Here is a 15466-nt window from a genome sequence, read left to right as displayed (position 1 = left end):
GTTTTAGCTGAAGGAAGAATACCTTAAACCTGGGTAGTTGAAACCCGTGGAATGGGTACCATGCAATATGACTTCAAAGGGTCTTCATTTGCTCACCGAACCTCTCCAATCCTATCACTGCTGCGTTTATGCCCCTGTACACACGCTTGATTCTCTTTTGGAGACATAGCAATCCATAGGTTTTACGATACTTACTAGTCAGGTACATTCTTAAGCGTTTAATATGCGGTGTTGAGTCCATTTCGTTGAGCAAGGAGTAGCTCTTGTCTATTCCATATTTGACTTAAGGAACTTTATCTGTGCTCATTTCAATCTCTGGTTTTATGCAGCACCCCAACTCACCTTTCCCCTTAAGCAAGCATAAGTTGCTTTTCTAAATTTGAGACCCTGTTGTGTTTTGGAATTCAGTTCCTGTGTAGCCAAGTTTACATTCTGTGTATTAGTGATACCTTATGATGTTTCTTTTTCTGTGTGACTTATTTCAGTTAGAATCATCGTACCTGAATCCACTCATTATGCTGCTACGGGCCTGATGACATAGATTTCATTGCTGAGTGATACTGCATTGTACGTAAGTACCACAAGTTCTTTATCCATTTTTCACTCTCTGTGATATTGAACTTGTACGGTAAATGAGGTTCTTGTAAACAGAGGCGTCCCAAACTTTGGGGTGGCTGTGTCTTTTTGATTTTAATTTTCCTAAGCTATAGGACCATAAGTGGAAGTGCCCTAGGTTCTGTTGCTTTGTTTTTTAGATGTTTCAGGAAACACCATACACTTCTCCCGAGTGGTTGTTGGCAATTTACATCCCGCCCATCAGCATAACAAGGCTCCCAGTTCTCCATGGCCTGTCCTGCCTTTCTGGATTTTACACTTTTTTCAGATGGCCCTTTTGACCGGGGGGAAGTGAGACTTCATTGTAGTGCAGATTTCCTTTGCAAGCTTGCTTGGTTGGCCAAAAAGGGCGTATGCGTTTTTTCCTGAATATATTCAGGAAAAAACGCATACGCCCTTTTTGGCCAAGTGCATCATTGTGGACGTTCTGCCTCTTTTCCTATGCTTTCAATGCAATTCCAGTCTACCTCCTGAAATTGGTTTCCTGCAATTCTGCCCCTCTTTCAAGTCCTCTTGGCAGCCTTACTTCAGTCTATTTTTGGACGATAGCTGTCATTTATAACTCTGCAGGTTTGTGAATTACAGTGCCCCTGAGCTCCTTTCTTCAACTTGCTTTCTTGTGACCTGGCCGCAACACCGCAGGATGGCTTCAGGCCCTAATCTGGTTCCGGCACGGCACGCTGAGCCTTTGGTTATTTCCTCTTCCTGGTGGGAAATGAGAGTTAAATTTGCCCGTCCAGACACCTCCAGCTAGTCTCTCATTGGTTCTCGCTATTCCTGTTCATCTTCCGCAGAAATTGCAAACTGGGCCAAACAGGAGGTTAAAGGCGCTGACTCTCCAAGTGGGGAGAGTGTTAGTAAAGCGTCTGGAATGTTGCACCCGAGTACCAGGGGTGGAAAACTGAGACACATTTGAACACGTCTCCCGTTCACATGGTTGATCATACTTGGGTTCCACATGCATGTTTTAGCTGAAGGAAGAATACCTTAAACCTGGAGAGTTAAGACCCGTGGAATGGGTACCATGCAATATGACTTCAAAGGGTCTTCATTTGCTCACCGAACCTCTCCAGTCCTATCACTGCTGCGTTTATGCCCCTGTACACATGCTTGATTCTCTTTCGGAGACTTAGCAATCCATAGCTTTTAAGATACTTACTAGTCAGGTACATTCTTAGGCGTTTAATATGCGGTGTTGAGTCCATTTCGTTGAGCAAGGAGTAGCTCTTGTCTATTCCATATTTGGCTTAAGGAACTTTATCTGTGCTCATTTCAATCTCTGGTTTTATGCAGCACCCCAACTCACCTTTACCCTTAAGCAAGCATAAGTTGGTTTTCTAAATTTGAGACCCTGTTCTGTTCTGTAATTCAGTTCCTGTGTAGCCAAGTTTCCATTCCGTGTATTACTGATATCTTATGATGTTTCTTTTTCTGTGTGACTTACTTCAGTTAGAATCATCATACCTGAATCCACTCATTGTGCTGCTAAGGGCCTGATGACACAGATTTCATTGCTGAGTGATATTGCTTTGTAAGTAAATACCACAACTTCTTTATCCATTTTTCACTTTCTGCGATGTTGAACTTGTACTGTAAACGAGGTTCTTGTAAACAGAGGCGTCCCAAACTTTGGGGTGGCTGTGTCTTTTTGATTTTAATTTCCCTAAGCTATAGGACCATAAGTGGAAGTGCCCTAGGTTCTGTTGCTTTGTTTTTTAGATGTTTCAGGAAACACCATACACTTCTCCCGAGTGGTTGTTGGCAATTTACATCCCGCCCATCAGCATAACAAGGCTCCCAGTTCTCCATGGCCTGTCCTGCCTTTCTGGATTTTACACTTTTTTCAGATGGCCCTTTTGACCGGGGAGAAGTGAGACTTCATTGTAGTGCAGATTTCCTTTGCAAGCTTGCTTGGTTGGCCAAAAAGGGCGTATGCGTTTTTTCCTGAATATATTCAGGAAAAAACGCATACGCCCTTTTTGGCCAAGTGCATCATTGTGGACGTTCTGCCTCTTTTCCTATGCTTTCAATGCAATTCCAGTCTACCTCCTGAAATCGGTTTCCTGCAATTCTGCCCCGCTTTCAAGTCCTCTTGGCAGCCTTACTTCAGTCTAGTTTTGGACGATAGCTGTCATTTATAACTCTGCAGGTTTGTGAATTACAGTGCCCCTGAGCTCCTTTCTTCAACTCGCTTTCTTGTGACCTGGCCGCAACACCGCAGGATGGCTTTAGGCCCTAATCTGGTTCCGGCACGGCACGCTGAGCCTTTGGTTATTTCCTCTTCCTGGTGGGAAATGAGAGTTAAATTTGCCCGTCCAGACACCTCCAGCTAGTCTCTCATTGGTTCTCGCTATTCCTGTTCATCTTCCGCAGAAATTGCAAACTGGACCAAACAGGAGGTTAAAGGCGCTGACTCTCCAAGTGGGGAGAGTGTTAGTAAAGCGTCTGGAATGTTGCACCCGAGTACCAGGGTACGAAAACTGAGACATATTTGAACACGTCTCCGGATCACATCGTTGATCATACTCTAGGTTCTACATGCATGTTTTAGCTGAAGGAAGAATACCTTAAACCTGGGTAGTTGAAACCCGTGGAATGGGTACCATGCAATATGACTTCAAAGGGTCTTCATTTGCTCACCGAACATCTCCAATCCTATCACTGCTGCGTTTATGCCCCTGTACACACGCTTGATTCTCTTTTGGAGACATAGCAATCCATAGGTTTTACGATACTTACTAGTCAGGTACATTCTTAAGCGTTTAATATGCGGTGTTGAGTCCATTTCGTTGAGCAAGGAGTAGCTCTTGTCTATTCCATATTTGGCTTAAGGACCTTTATCTGTGCTCATTTCAATCTCTGGTTTTATGCAGCACCCCAACTCACCTTTCCCCTTAAGCAAGCATAAGTTGCTTTTCTAAATTTGAGACCCTGTTGTGTTTTGGAATTCAGTTCCTGTGTAGCCAAGTTTACATTCTGTGTATTAGTGATACCTTATGATGTTTCTTTTTCTGTGTGACTTATTTCAGTTAGAATCATCGTACCTGAATCCACTCATTATGCTGCTACGGGCCTGATGACATAGATTTCATTGCTGAGTGATACTGCATTGTACGTAAGTACCACAAGTTCTTTATCCATTTTTCACTCTCTGTGATATTGAACTTGTACGGTAAATGAGGTTCTTGTAAACAGAGGCGTCCCAAACTTTGGGGTGGCTGTGTCTTTTTGATTTTAATTTTCCTAAGCTATAGGACCATAAGTGGAAGTGCCCTAGGTTCTGTTGCTTTGTTTTTTAGATGTTTCAGGAAACACCATACACTTCTCCCGAGTGGTTGTTGGCAATTTACATCCCTCCCATCAGCATAACAAGGCTCCCAGTTCTCCATGGACTGTCCTGCCTTTCTGGATTTTACACTTTTTTCAGATGGCCCTTTTGACCGGGGGGAAGTGAGACTTCATTGTAGTGCAGATTTCCTTTGCAAGCTTGCTTGGTTGGCCAAAAAGGGCGTATGCGTTTTTTCCTGAATATATTCAGGAAAAAACGCATACGCCCTTTTTGGCCAAGTGCATCATTGTGGACGTTCTGCCTCTTTTCCTATGCTTTCAATGCAATTCCAGTCTACCTCCTGAAATTGGTTTCCTGCAATTCTGCCCCTCTTTCAAGTCCTCTTGGCAGCCTTACTTCAGTCTATTTTTGGACGATAGCTGTCATTTATAACTCTGCAGGTTTGTGAATTACAGTGCCCCTGAGCTCCTTTCTTCAACTTGCTTTCTTGTGACCTGGCCGCAACACCGCAGGATGGCTTCAGGCCCTAATCTGGTTCCGGCACGGCACGCTGAGCCTTTGGTTATTTCCTCTTCCTGGTGGGAAATGAGAGTTAAATTTGCCCGTCCAGACACCTCCAGCTAGTCTCTCATTGGTTCTCGCTATTCCTGTTCATCTTCCGCAGAAATTGCAAACTGGGCCAAACAGGAGGTTAAAGGCGCTGACTCTCCAAGTGGGGAGAGTGTTAGTAAAGCGTCTGGAATGTTGCACCCGAGTACCAGGGGAGGAAAACTGAGACACATTTGAACACGTCTCCCGTTCACATTGTTGATCATACTTGGGTTCCACATGCATGTTTTAGCTGAAGGAAGAATACCTTAAACCTGGAGAGTTAAGACCCGTGTAATGGGTACCATGCAATATGACTTCAAAGGGTCTTCATTTGCTCACCGAACCTCTCCAGTCCTATCACTGCTGCCTTTATGCCCCTGTACACATGCTTGATTCTCTTTCGGAGACTTAGCAATCCATAGCTTTTAAGATACTTACTAGTCAGGTACATTCTTAGGCGTTTAATATGCGGTGTTGAGTCCATTTCGTTGAGCAAGGAGTAGCTCTTGCCTATTCCATATTTGGCTTAAGGAACTTTATCTGTGCTCATTTCAATCTCTGGTTTTATGCAGCACCCCAACTCACCTTTACCCTTAAGCAAGCATAAGTTGGTTTTCTAAATTTGAGACCCTGTTCTGTTCTGTAATTCAGTTCCTGTGTAGCCAAGTTTCCATTCCGTGTATTACTGATATCTTATGATGTTTCTTTTTCTGTGTGACTTACTTCAGTTAGAATCATCATACCTGAATCCACTCATTGTGCTGCTAAGGGCCTGATGACACAGATTTCATTGCTGAGTGATATTGCTTTGTAAGTAAATACCACAACTTCTTTATCCATTTTTCACTTTCTGCGATGTTGAACTTGTACTGTAAACGAGGTTCTTGTAAACAGAGGCGTCCCAAACTTTGGGGTGGCTGTGTCTTTTTGATTTTAATTTCCCTAAGCTATAGGACCATAAGTGGAAGTGCCCTAGGTTCTGTTGCTTTGTTTTTTAGATGTTTCAGGAAACACCATACACTTCTCCCCAGTGGTTGTTGGCAATTTACATCCCGCCCATCAGCATAACAAGGCTCCCAGTTCTCCATGGCCTGTCCTGCCTTTCTGGATTTTACACTTTTTTCAGATGGCCCTTTTGACCGGGGGGAAGTGAGACTTCATTGTAGTGCAGATTTCCTTTGCAAGCTTGCTTGGTTGGCCAAAAAGGGCGTATGCGTTTTTTCCTGAATATATTCAGGAAAAAACGCATACGCCCTTTTTGGCCAAGTGCATCATTGTGGACGTTCTGCCTCTTTTCCTATGCTTTCAATGCAATTCCAGTCTACCTCCTGAAATCGGTTTCCTGCAATTCTGCCCCGCTTTCAAGTCCTCTTGGCAGCCTTACTTCAGTCTAGTTTTGGACGATAGCTGTCATTTATAACTCTGCAGGTTTGTGAATTACAGTGCCCCTGAGCTCCTTTCTTCAACTCGCTTTCTTTTGAGCTGGCCGCAACACCGCAGGATGGCTTCAGGCCCTAATCTGGTTCCGGTACGGCACGCTGAGCCTTTGGTTATTTCCTCTTCCTGGTGGGAAATGAGAGTTAAATTTGCCCGTCCAGACACCTCCAGCTAGCCTCTCATTGGTTCTCGCTATTCCTGTTCATCTTCCGCAGAAATTGCAAACTGGGCCAAACAGGAGGTTAAAGGCGCTGACTCTCCAAGTGGGGAGAGTGTTAGTAAAGCGTCTGGAATGTTGCACCCGAGTACCAGGGGAGGAAAACTGAGACATATTTGAACACGTCTCCCGTTCACATGGTTGATCATACTTGGGTTCCACATGCATGTTTTAGCTGAAGGAAGCATACCTTAAACCTGGAGAGTTGAGACCCGTGTAATGGGTACCATGCAATACGACTTCAAAGGGTTTTCATTTGCTCACCGAACCTCTCCAATCCTATCACTGCTGCGTTTATGCCCCTGTACACATGCTTGATTCTCTTTTGGAGACATAGCAATCCATAGGTTTTAAGATACTTACTAGTCAGGTACATTCTTAGGCGTTTAATATGCAGTGTTGAGTCCATTTCGTTGAGCAAGGAGTAGCTCTTGTCTATTCCATATTTGACTTAAGGAACTTTATCTGTGCTCATTTCAATCTCTGGTTTTATGCAGCACCCCAACTCACCTTTACCCTTAAGCAAGCATAAGTTGGTTTTCTAAATTTGAGACCCTGTTCTGTTCTGTAATTCAGTTCCTGTGTAGCCAAGTTTACATTCCGTGTATTACTGATATCTTATGATGTTTCTTTTTCTGTGTGACTTACTTCAGTTAGAATCATCATACCTGAATCCACTCATTGTGCTGCTAAGGGCCTGATGACACAGATTTCATTGCTGAGTGATATTGCTTTGTAAGTAAATACCACAACTTCTTTATCCATTTTTCACTTTCTGCGATGTTGAACTTGTACTGTAAACGAGGTTCTTGTAAACAGAGCCGTTCCAAACTTTGGGGTGGCTGTGTCCTTTTGATTTTAATTTCCCTAAGCTATAGGACCATAAGTGGAAGTGCCCTAGGTTCTGTTGCTTTGTTTTTTAGATGTTTCAGGAAACACCATACACTTCTCCCGAGTGGTTGTTGGCAATTTACATCCCGCCCATCAGCATAACAAGGCTCCCAGTTCTCCATGGCCTGTCCTGCCTTTCTGGATTTTACACTTTTTTCAGATGGCCCTTTTGACCGGGGGGAAGTGAGACTTCATTGTAGTGCAGATTTCCTTTGCAAGCTTGCTTGGTTGGCCAAAAAGGGCGTATGCGTTTTTTCCTGAATATATTCAGGAAAAAACGCATACGCCCTTTTTGGCCAAGTGCATCATTGTGGACGTTCTGCCTCTTTTCCTATGCTTTCAATGCAATTCCAGTCTACCTCCTGAAATCGGTTTCCTGCAATTCTGCCCCGCTTTCAAGTCCTCTTGGCAGCCTTACTTCAGTCTATTTTTGGACGATAGCTGTCATTTATAACTCTGCAGGTTTGTGAATTACAGTGCCCCTGAGCTCCTTTCTTCAACTCGCTTTCTTTTGAGCTGGCCGCAACACCGCAGGATGGCTTCAGGCCCTAATCTTGTTCCGGTACGGCACGCTGAGCCTTTGGTTATTTCCTCTTCATGGTGGGAAATGAGAGTTAAATTTGCCCGTCCAGACACCTCCAGCTAGCCTCTCATTGGTTCTCACTATTCCTGTTCATCTTCCGCAGAAATTGCAAACTGGGCCAAACAGGAGGTTAAAGGCACTGACTCTCCAAGTGGGGAGAGTGTTAGTAAAGCGTCTGGAATGTTGCACCCGAGTACCAGGGGAGGAAAACTGAGACATATTTGAACACGTCTCCCGTTCACATGGTTGATCATACTTGGGTTCCACATGCATGTTTTAGCTGAAGGAAGAATACCTTAAACCTGGAGAGTTGAGACCCGTGGAATGGGTACCATGCAATATGACTTCAAAGGGTCTTCATTTGCTCACCGAACCTCTCCAATCCTATCACTGCTGCGTTTATGCCCCTGTACACATGCTTGATTCTCTTTTGGAGACATAGCAATCCATAGGTTTTACGATACTTACTAGTCAGGTACATTCTTAGGCGTTTAATATGCGGTGTTGAGTCCATTTCGTTGAGCAAGGAGTAGCTCTTGTCTATTCCATATTTGACTTAAGGAACTTTATCTGTGCTCATTTCAATCTCTGGTTTTATGCAGCACCCCAACTCACCTTTCCCCTTAAGCAAGCATAAGTTTGTTTTCTAAATTTGAGACCCTGTTCTGTTCTGTAATTCAGTTCCTGTGTAGCCAAGCTTACATTCCGTGTATTACTAATATCTTATGATGTTTCTTTTTCTGTGTGACTTATTTCAGTTAGAATCATCATACCTGAATCCACTCATTGTGATGCTAAGGGCCTGATGACATAGATTTCATTGCTGAATGATATTGCTTTGTAAGTAAATTCCACAACTTCTTTATCCATTTTTCACTTTCTGTGATATTGAACTTGTACGGTAAACGAGGTTCTTGTAAACAGAGTCGTCCCAAACATTGGGATGGCTGTGTCTTTTTGATTTTAATTTCCCTAAGCTATAGGACCATAAGTGGCAGTGCCCTAGGCTCTGTTGCTTTGTTTTTTAGATGTTTCAGGAAACACCATACACTTCTCCCAAGTGTCTGTTGGCAATTTACATCCCGCCCATCAGCATAACAAGGCTCCCAGTTCTCAATGGCCTGTTGCCTTTCTGGATTTTACACTTTTTTCAGATGGCCCTTTTGACCGGGGGGAAGTGAGACTTCATTGTAGTGCAGATTTCCTTTGCAAGCTTGCTTGGTTGGCCAAAAAGGGCGTATGCGTTTTTTCCTGAATATATTCAGGAAAAAACGCATACGCCCTTTTTGGCCAAGTGCATCATTGTGGACGTTCTGCCTCTTTTCCTATGCTTTCAATGCAATTCCAGTCTACCTCCTGAAATCGGTTTCCTGCAATTCTGCCCCGCTTTCAAGTCCTCTTGGCAGCCTTACCTCAGTATATTTTTGGACGATAGCTGTCATTTATAACTCTGCAGGTTTGTGAATTACAGTGCCCCTGAGCTCCTTTCTTCAACTCGCTTTCTTGTGAGCTGGCCGCAACACCGCAGGATGGCTTCAGGCCCTAATCTGCTACCGGCACGGCACGCTGAGCCTTTGGTTATTTCCTCTTCCTGGTGGGAAATGAGACTTAAATTTGCCCGTCCAGACACCTCCAGCTAGTCTCTCATTGGTTCTCCCTATTCCTGTTCATCTTGCGCAGAAATTGCAAACTGGGCCAAACAGTAGGTTAAAGGCGCTGACTCTCCAAGTGGGGAGAGTGTTAGTAAAGCGTCTGGAATGTTGCACCCGAGAACCAGGGTACGAAAACTGAGACATATTTGAACACGTCTCCTGATCACATGGTTGATCATAATCTAGGTTCCACATGCATGTTTTAGCTGAAGGAAGAATACCTTAAACCTGGGTAGTTGAAACCCGTGGAATGGGTACCATGCAATATGACTTCAAAGGGTCTTCATTTGCTCACCGAACCTCTCCAATCCTATCACTGCTGCGTTTATGCCCCTGTACACACGCTTGATTCTCTTTTGGAGACATAGCAATCCATAGGTTTTACGATACTTACTAGTCAGGTACATTCTTAAGCGTTTAATATGCGGTGTTGAGTCCATTTCGTTGAGCAAGGAGTACCTCTTGTCTATTCCATATTTGGATTAAGGACCTTTATCTGTGCTCATTTCAATCTCTGGTTTTATGCAGCACCCCAACTCACCTTTCCCCTTAAGCAAGCATAAGTTGCTTTTCTAAATTTGAGACCCTGTTGTGTTTTGGAATTCAGTTCCTGTGTAGCCAAGTTTACATTCTGTGTATTAGTGATACCTTATGATGTTTCTTTTTCTGTGTGACTTATTTCAGTTAGAATCATCGTACCTGAATCCACTCATTATGCTGCTACGGGCCTGATGACATAGATTTCATTGCTGAGTGATACTGCATTGTACGTAAGTACCACAAGTTCTTTATCAATTTTTCACTTTCTGTGATATTGAACTTGTATGGTAAATGAGGTTCTTGTAAACAGAGGCGTCCCAAACTTTGGGGTGGCTGTGTCTTTTTGATTTTAATTTCCCTAAGCTATAGGACCATAAGTGGAAGTGCCCTAGGTTCTGTTGCTTTGTTTTTTAGATGTTTCAGGAAACACCATACACTTCTCCCGAGTGGTTGTTGGCAATTTACATCCCGCCCATCAGCATAACAAGGCTCCCAGTTCTCAATGGCCTGTTGCCTTTCTGGATTTTACACTTTTTTCAGATGGCCCTTTTGACCGGGGGGAAGTGAGACTTCATTGTAGTGCAGATTTCCTTTGCAAGCTTGCTTGGTTGGCCAAAAAGGGCGTATGCGTTTTTTCCTGAATATATTCAGGAAAAAACGCATACGCCCTTTTTGGCCAAGTGCATCATTGTGGACGTTCTGCCTCTTTTCCTATGCTTTCAATGCAATTCCAGTCTACCTCCTGAAATCGGTTTCCTGCAATTCTGCCCCTCTTTCAAGTCCTCTTGGCAGCCTTACTTCAGTCTATTTTTGGACGATAGCTGTCATTTATAACTCTGCAGGTTTGTGAATTACAGTGCCCCTGAGCTCCTTTCTTCAACTTGCTTTCTTGTGACCTGGCCGCAACACCGCAGGATGGCTTCAGGCCCTAATCTGGTTCCGGCACGGCACGCTGAGCCTTTGGTTATTTCCTCTTCCTGGTGGGAAATGAGAGTTAAATTTGCCCGTCCAGACACCTCCAGCTAGTCTCTCATTGGTTCTCGCTATTCCTGTTCATCTTCCGCAGAAATTGCAAACTGGGCCAAACAGGAGGTTAAAGGCGCTGACTCTCCAAGTGGGGAGAGTGTTAGTAAAGCGTCTGGAATGTTGCACCCGAGTACCAGGGGAGGAAAACTGAGACACATTTGAACACGTCTCCCGTTCACATGGTTGATCATACTTGGGTTCCACATGCATGTTTTAGCTGAAGGAAGAATACCTTAAACCTGGGTAGTTGAAACCCGTGGAATGGGTACCATGCAATATGACTTCAAAGGGTCTTCATTTGCTCACCGAACCTCTCCAATCCTATCACTGCTGCGTTTATGCCCCTGTACACATGCTTGATTCTCTTTCGGAGACTTAGCAATCCATAGCTTTTAAGATACTTACAAGTCAGGTACATTCTTAGGCGTTTAATATGCGGTGTTGAGTCCATTTCGTTGAGCAAGGAGTAGCTCTTGTCTATTCCATATTTGACTTAAGGAACTTTATCTGTGCTCATTTCAATCTCTGGTTTTATGCAGCACCCCAACTCACCTTTACCCTTAAGCAAGCATAAGTTGTTTTTCTAAATTTGAGACCCTGTTCTGTTCTGTAATTCAGTTCCTGTGTAGCCAAGTTTCCATTCCGTGTATTACTGATATCTTATGATGTTTCTTTTTCTGTGTGACTTATTTCAGTTAGAATCATCATACCTGAATCCACTCATTGTGCTGCTAAGGGCCTGATGACATAGATTTCATTGCTGAGTGATATTGCTTTGTAAGTGAATACCACAACTTCTTTATCCATTTTTCACTTTCTGCGGTGTTGAACTTGTACTGTAAACGAGGTTCTTGTTAACAGAGCCGTTCCAAACTTTGGGGTGGCTGTGTCTTTTTGATTTTAATTTCCCTAAGCTATAGGACCATAAGTGGACGTGCCCTAGGCTCTGTTGCTTTGTTTTTTAGATGTTTCAGGAAACACCATACACTTCTCCCAAGTGTCTGTTGGCAATTTACATCCCACCCATCAGCATAACAAGGCTCCCAGTTCTCCATGGCCTGTCCTGCCTTTCTGGATTTTACACTTTTTTCAGATGGCCCTTTTGACCGGGGGGAAGTGAGACTTCATTGTAGTGCAGATTTCCTTTGCAAGCTTGCTTGGTTGGCCAAAAAGGGCGTATGCGTTTTTTCCTGAATATATTCAGGAAAAAACGCATACGCCCTTTTTGGCCAAGTGCATCATTGTGGACGTTCTGCCTCTTTTCCTATGCTTTCAATGCAATTCCAGTCTACCTCCTGAAATCGGTTTCCTGCAATTCTGCCCCGCTTTCAAGTCCTCTTGGCAGCCTTACTTCAGTCTATTTTTGGACGATAGCTGTCATTTATAACTCTGCAGGTTTGTGAATTACAGTGCCCCTGAGCTCCTTTCTTCAACTCGCTTTCTTGTGACCTGGCCGCAACACCGCAGGATGGCTTCAGGCCCTAATCTGGTTCCGGCACGGCACGCTGAGCCTTTGGTTATTTCCTCTTCCTGGTGGGAAATGAGAGTTAAATTTGCCCGTCCAGACACCTCCAGCTAGTCTCTCATTGGTTCTCGCTATTCCTGTTCATCTTCCGCAGAAATTGCAAACTGGGCCAAACAGGAGGTTAAAGACACTGACTCTCCAGGTCGGGAGAGTGTTAGTAAAGCGTCTGGAATGTTGCACCCGAGTACCAGGGGAGGAAAACTGAGACATATTGGAACACGTCTCCCGATCACATGGTTGATCATACTCTGGGTTCCACATGCATGTTTTAGCTGAAGGAAGAATACCTAAAACCTGGGTAGTTGAAACCCGTGGAATGGGTACCATGCAATATGACTTCAAAGGGTCTTCATTTGCTCACCGAACCTCTCCAATCCTATCACTGCTGCGTTTATGACCCTGTACACATGCTTGATTCTCTTTCGGAGACATAGCAATCCATAGGTTTTAAGATACTTACTAGTCAGGTACATTCTTAGGCGTTTAATATGCGGTGTTGAGTCCATTTCGTTGAGCAAGGAGTAGCTCTTGTCTATTCCATATTTGGCTTAAGGAACTTTATCTGTGCTCATTTCAATCTCTGGTTTTATACAGCACCCCAACTCACCTTTCCCCTTAAGCAAGCATAAGTTGGTTTTCTAAATTTGAGAACCTGTTCTGTTTTGGAATTCAGTTCCTGTGTAGCCAAGTTTACATTCCGTGTATTAGTGATATCTTATGATGTTTCTTTTTCTGTGTGACTTATTTCAGTTAGAATCATCGTACCTGAATCTACTCATTATGCTACTACGGGCCTGATGACATAGATTTCATTGCTGAGTGATACTGCATTGTACGTAAGTACCACAAGTTCTTTATCCATTTTTCACTTTCTGCGATGTTGAAATTGTACTGTAAACGAGGTTCTTGTAAACAGAGGCGTCCGAAACTTTGGGGTGGCTGTGTCTTTTTGATTTTAATTTCCCTAAGCTATAGGACCAAGTGGAAGTGCCCTAGGCTCTGTTGCTTTGTTTTTTAGATGTTTCAGGAAACACCATACACTTCTCCCGAGTGGTTGTTGGCAATTTACATCCCGCCCTTCAGCATAACAAGGCTCCCAGTTCTCCATGGCCTGTTGCCTTTCTGAATTTTACACTTTTTTCAGATGGCCCTTTTGACCGGGGGGAAGTGAGACTTCATTGTAGTGCAGATTTCCTTTGCAAGCTTGCTTGGTTGGCCAAAAAGGGCGTATGCGTTTTTTCCTGAATATATTCAGGAAAAAACGCATACGCCCTTTTTGGCCAAGTGCATCATTGTGGACGTTCTGCCTCTTTTCCTATGCTTTCAATGCAATTCCAGTCTACCTCCTGAAATCGGTTTCCTGCAATTCTGCCCCGCTTTCAAGTCCTCTTGGCAGCCTTACTTCAGTCTATTTTTGGACGATAGCTGTCATTTATAACTCTGCAGGTTTGTGAATTACAGTGCCCCTGAGCTCCTTTCTTCAACTTGCTTTCTTGTGACCTGGCCGCAACACCGCAGGATGGCTTCAGGCCCTAATCTGGTTCCGGCACGGCACGCTGAGCCTTTGGTTAATTCCTCTTCCTGGTGGGAAATGAGAGTTAAATTTGCCCGTCCAGACACCTCCAGCTAGTCTCTCATTGGTTCTCGCTATTCCTGTTCATCTTCCGCAGAAATTGCAAACTGGGCCAAACAGGAGGTTAAAGGGACTGACTCTCCAAGTCGGGAGAGTGTTAGTAAAGCGTCTGGAATGTTGCACCCGAGTACCAGGGGAGGAAAACTGAGACATATTTGAACACGTCTCCCGTTCACATGGTTGATCATACTTGGGTTCCACATGCATGTTTTAGCTGAAGGAAGAATACCTAAAAGCTGGGTAGTTGAAACTCGTGGAATGGGTACCATGCAATATGACTTCAAAGGGTCTTCATTTGCTCACCGAACCTCTCCAATCCTATCACTGCTGCGTTTATGCCCCTGTACACATGCTTGATTCTCTTTTGGAGACATAGCAATCCATAGGTTTTAAGATACTTACTAGTCAGGTACATTCTTAGGCGTTTAATATGCGGTGTTGAGTGCATTTCGTTGAGCAAGGAGTAGCTCTTGTCTATTCCATATTTGGCTTAAGGAACTTTATCTGTGCTCATATCAATCTCTGGTTTTATGCAGCACCCCAACTCACCTTTACCCTTAAGCAAGCATAAGTTGGTTTTCTAAATTTGAGACCCTCTTCTGTTTTGGAATGCCGTTCCTGTGTAGCCAAGTTTACATTCCGTGTATTAGTGATATCTTATGATGTTTCTTTTTCTGTGTGACTTATTTCAGTTAGAATCATCGTACCTGAATCCACTCATTATGCTGCTACGGGCCTGATGACATAGATTTCATTGCTGAGTGATACTGCGTTGTAAGTAAATACCACAAGTTCTTTATCCATTTTTCACTTTCTGCGATGTTGAACTTGTACTGTAAACGAGGTTCTTGTAAACAGAGGCGTCCCAAACTATGGGGTGGCTGTGTCTTTTTGATTTTAATTTCCCTAAGCTATAGGACCATAAGTGGAAGTGCCCTAGGCTCTGTTGCTTTGTTTTTTAGACGTTTCAGGGAACACCATACACTTCTCCTGAGTGGTTGTTGGCAATTTACATCCCGCCCATCAGCATAACAAGGCTCCCAGTTCTCCATGGCCTGTCCTGCCTTTCTGGATTTTACACTTTTTTCAGATGGCCCTTTTGACCGGGGGGAAGTGAGACTTCATTGTAGTGCAGATTTCCTTTGCAAGCTTGCTTGGTTGGCCAAAAAGGGCGTATGCGTTTTTTCCTGAATATATTCAGGAAAAAACGCATACGCCCTTTTTGGCCAAGTGCATCATTGTGGACGTTCTGCCTCTTTTCCTATGCTTTCAATGCAATTCCAGTCTACCTCCTGAAATCGGTTTCCTGCAATTCTGACCCGCTTTCAAGTCCTCTTGGCAGCCTTACTTCAGTCTATTTTTGGACGATAGCTGTCATTTATAACTCTGCAGGTTTGTGAATTACAGTGCCCCTGAGCTCCTTTCTTCAACTCGCTTTCTTGTGACCTGGCCGCAACACCGCAGGAT

The sequence above is a fragment of the Stenella coeruleoalba genome (genome assembly GCF_951394435.1).
Source record: "Stenella coeruleoalba genome assembly, contig: scaffold_37, whole genome shotgun sequence".
NCBI lineage: Eukaryota > Metazoa > Chordata > Mammalia > Artiodactyla > Delphinidae > Stenella > Stenella coeruleoalba.
This window is presented reverse-complemented; position numbering follows the sequence as displayed.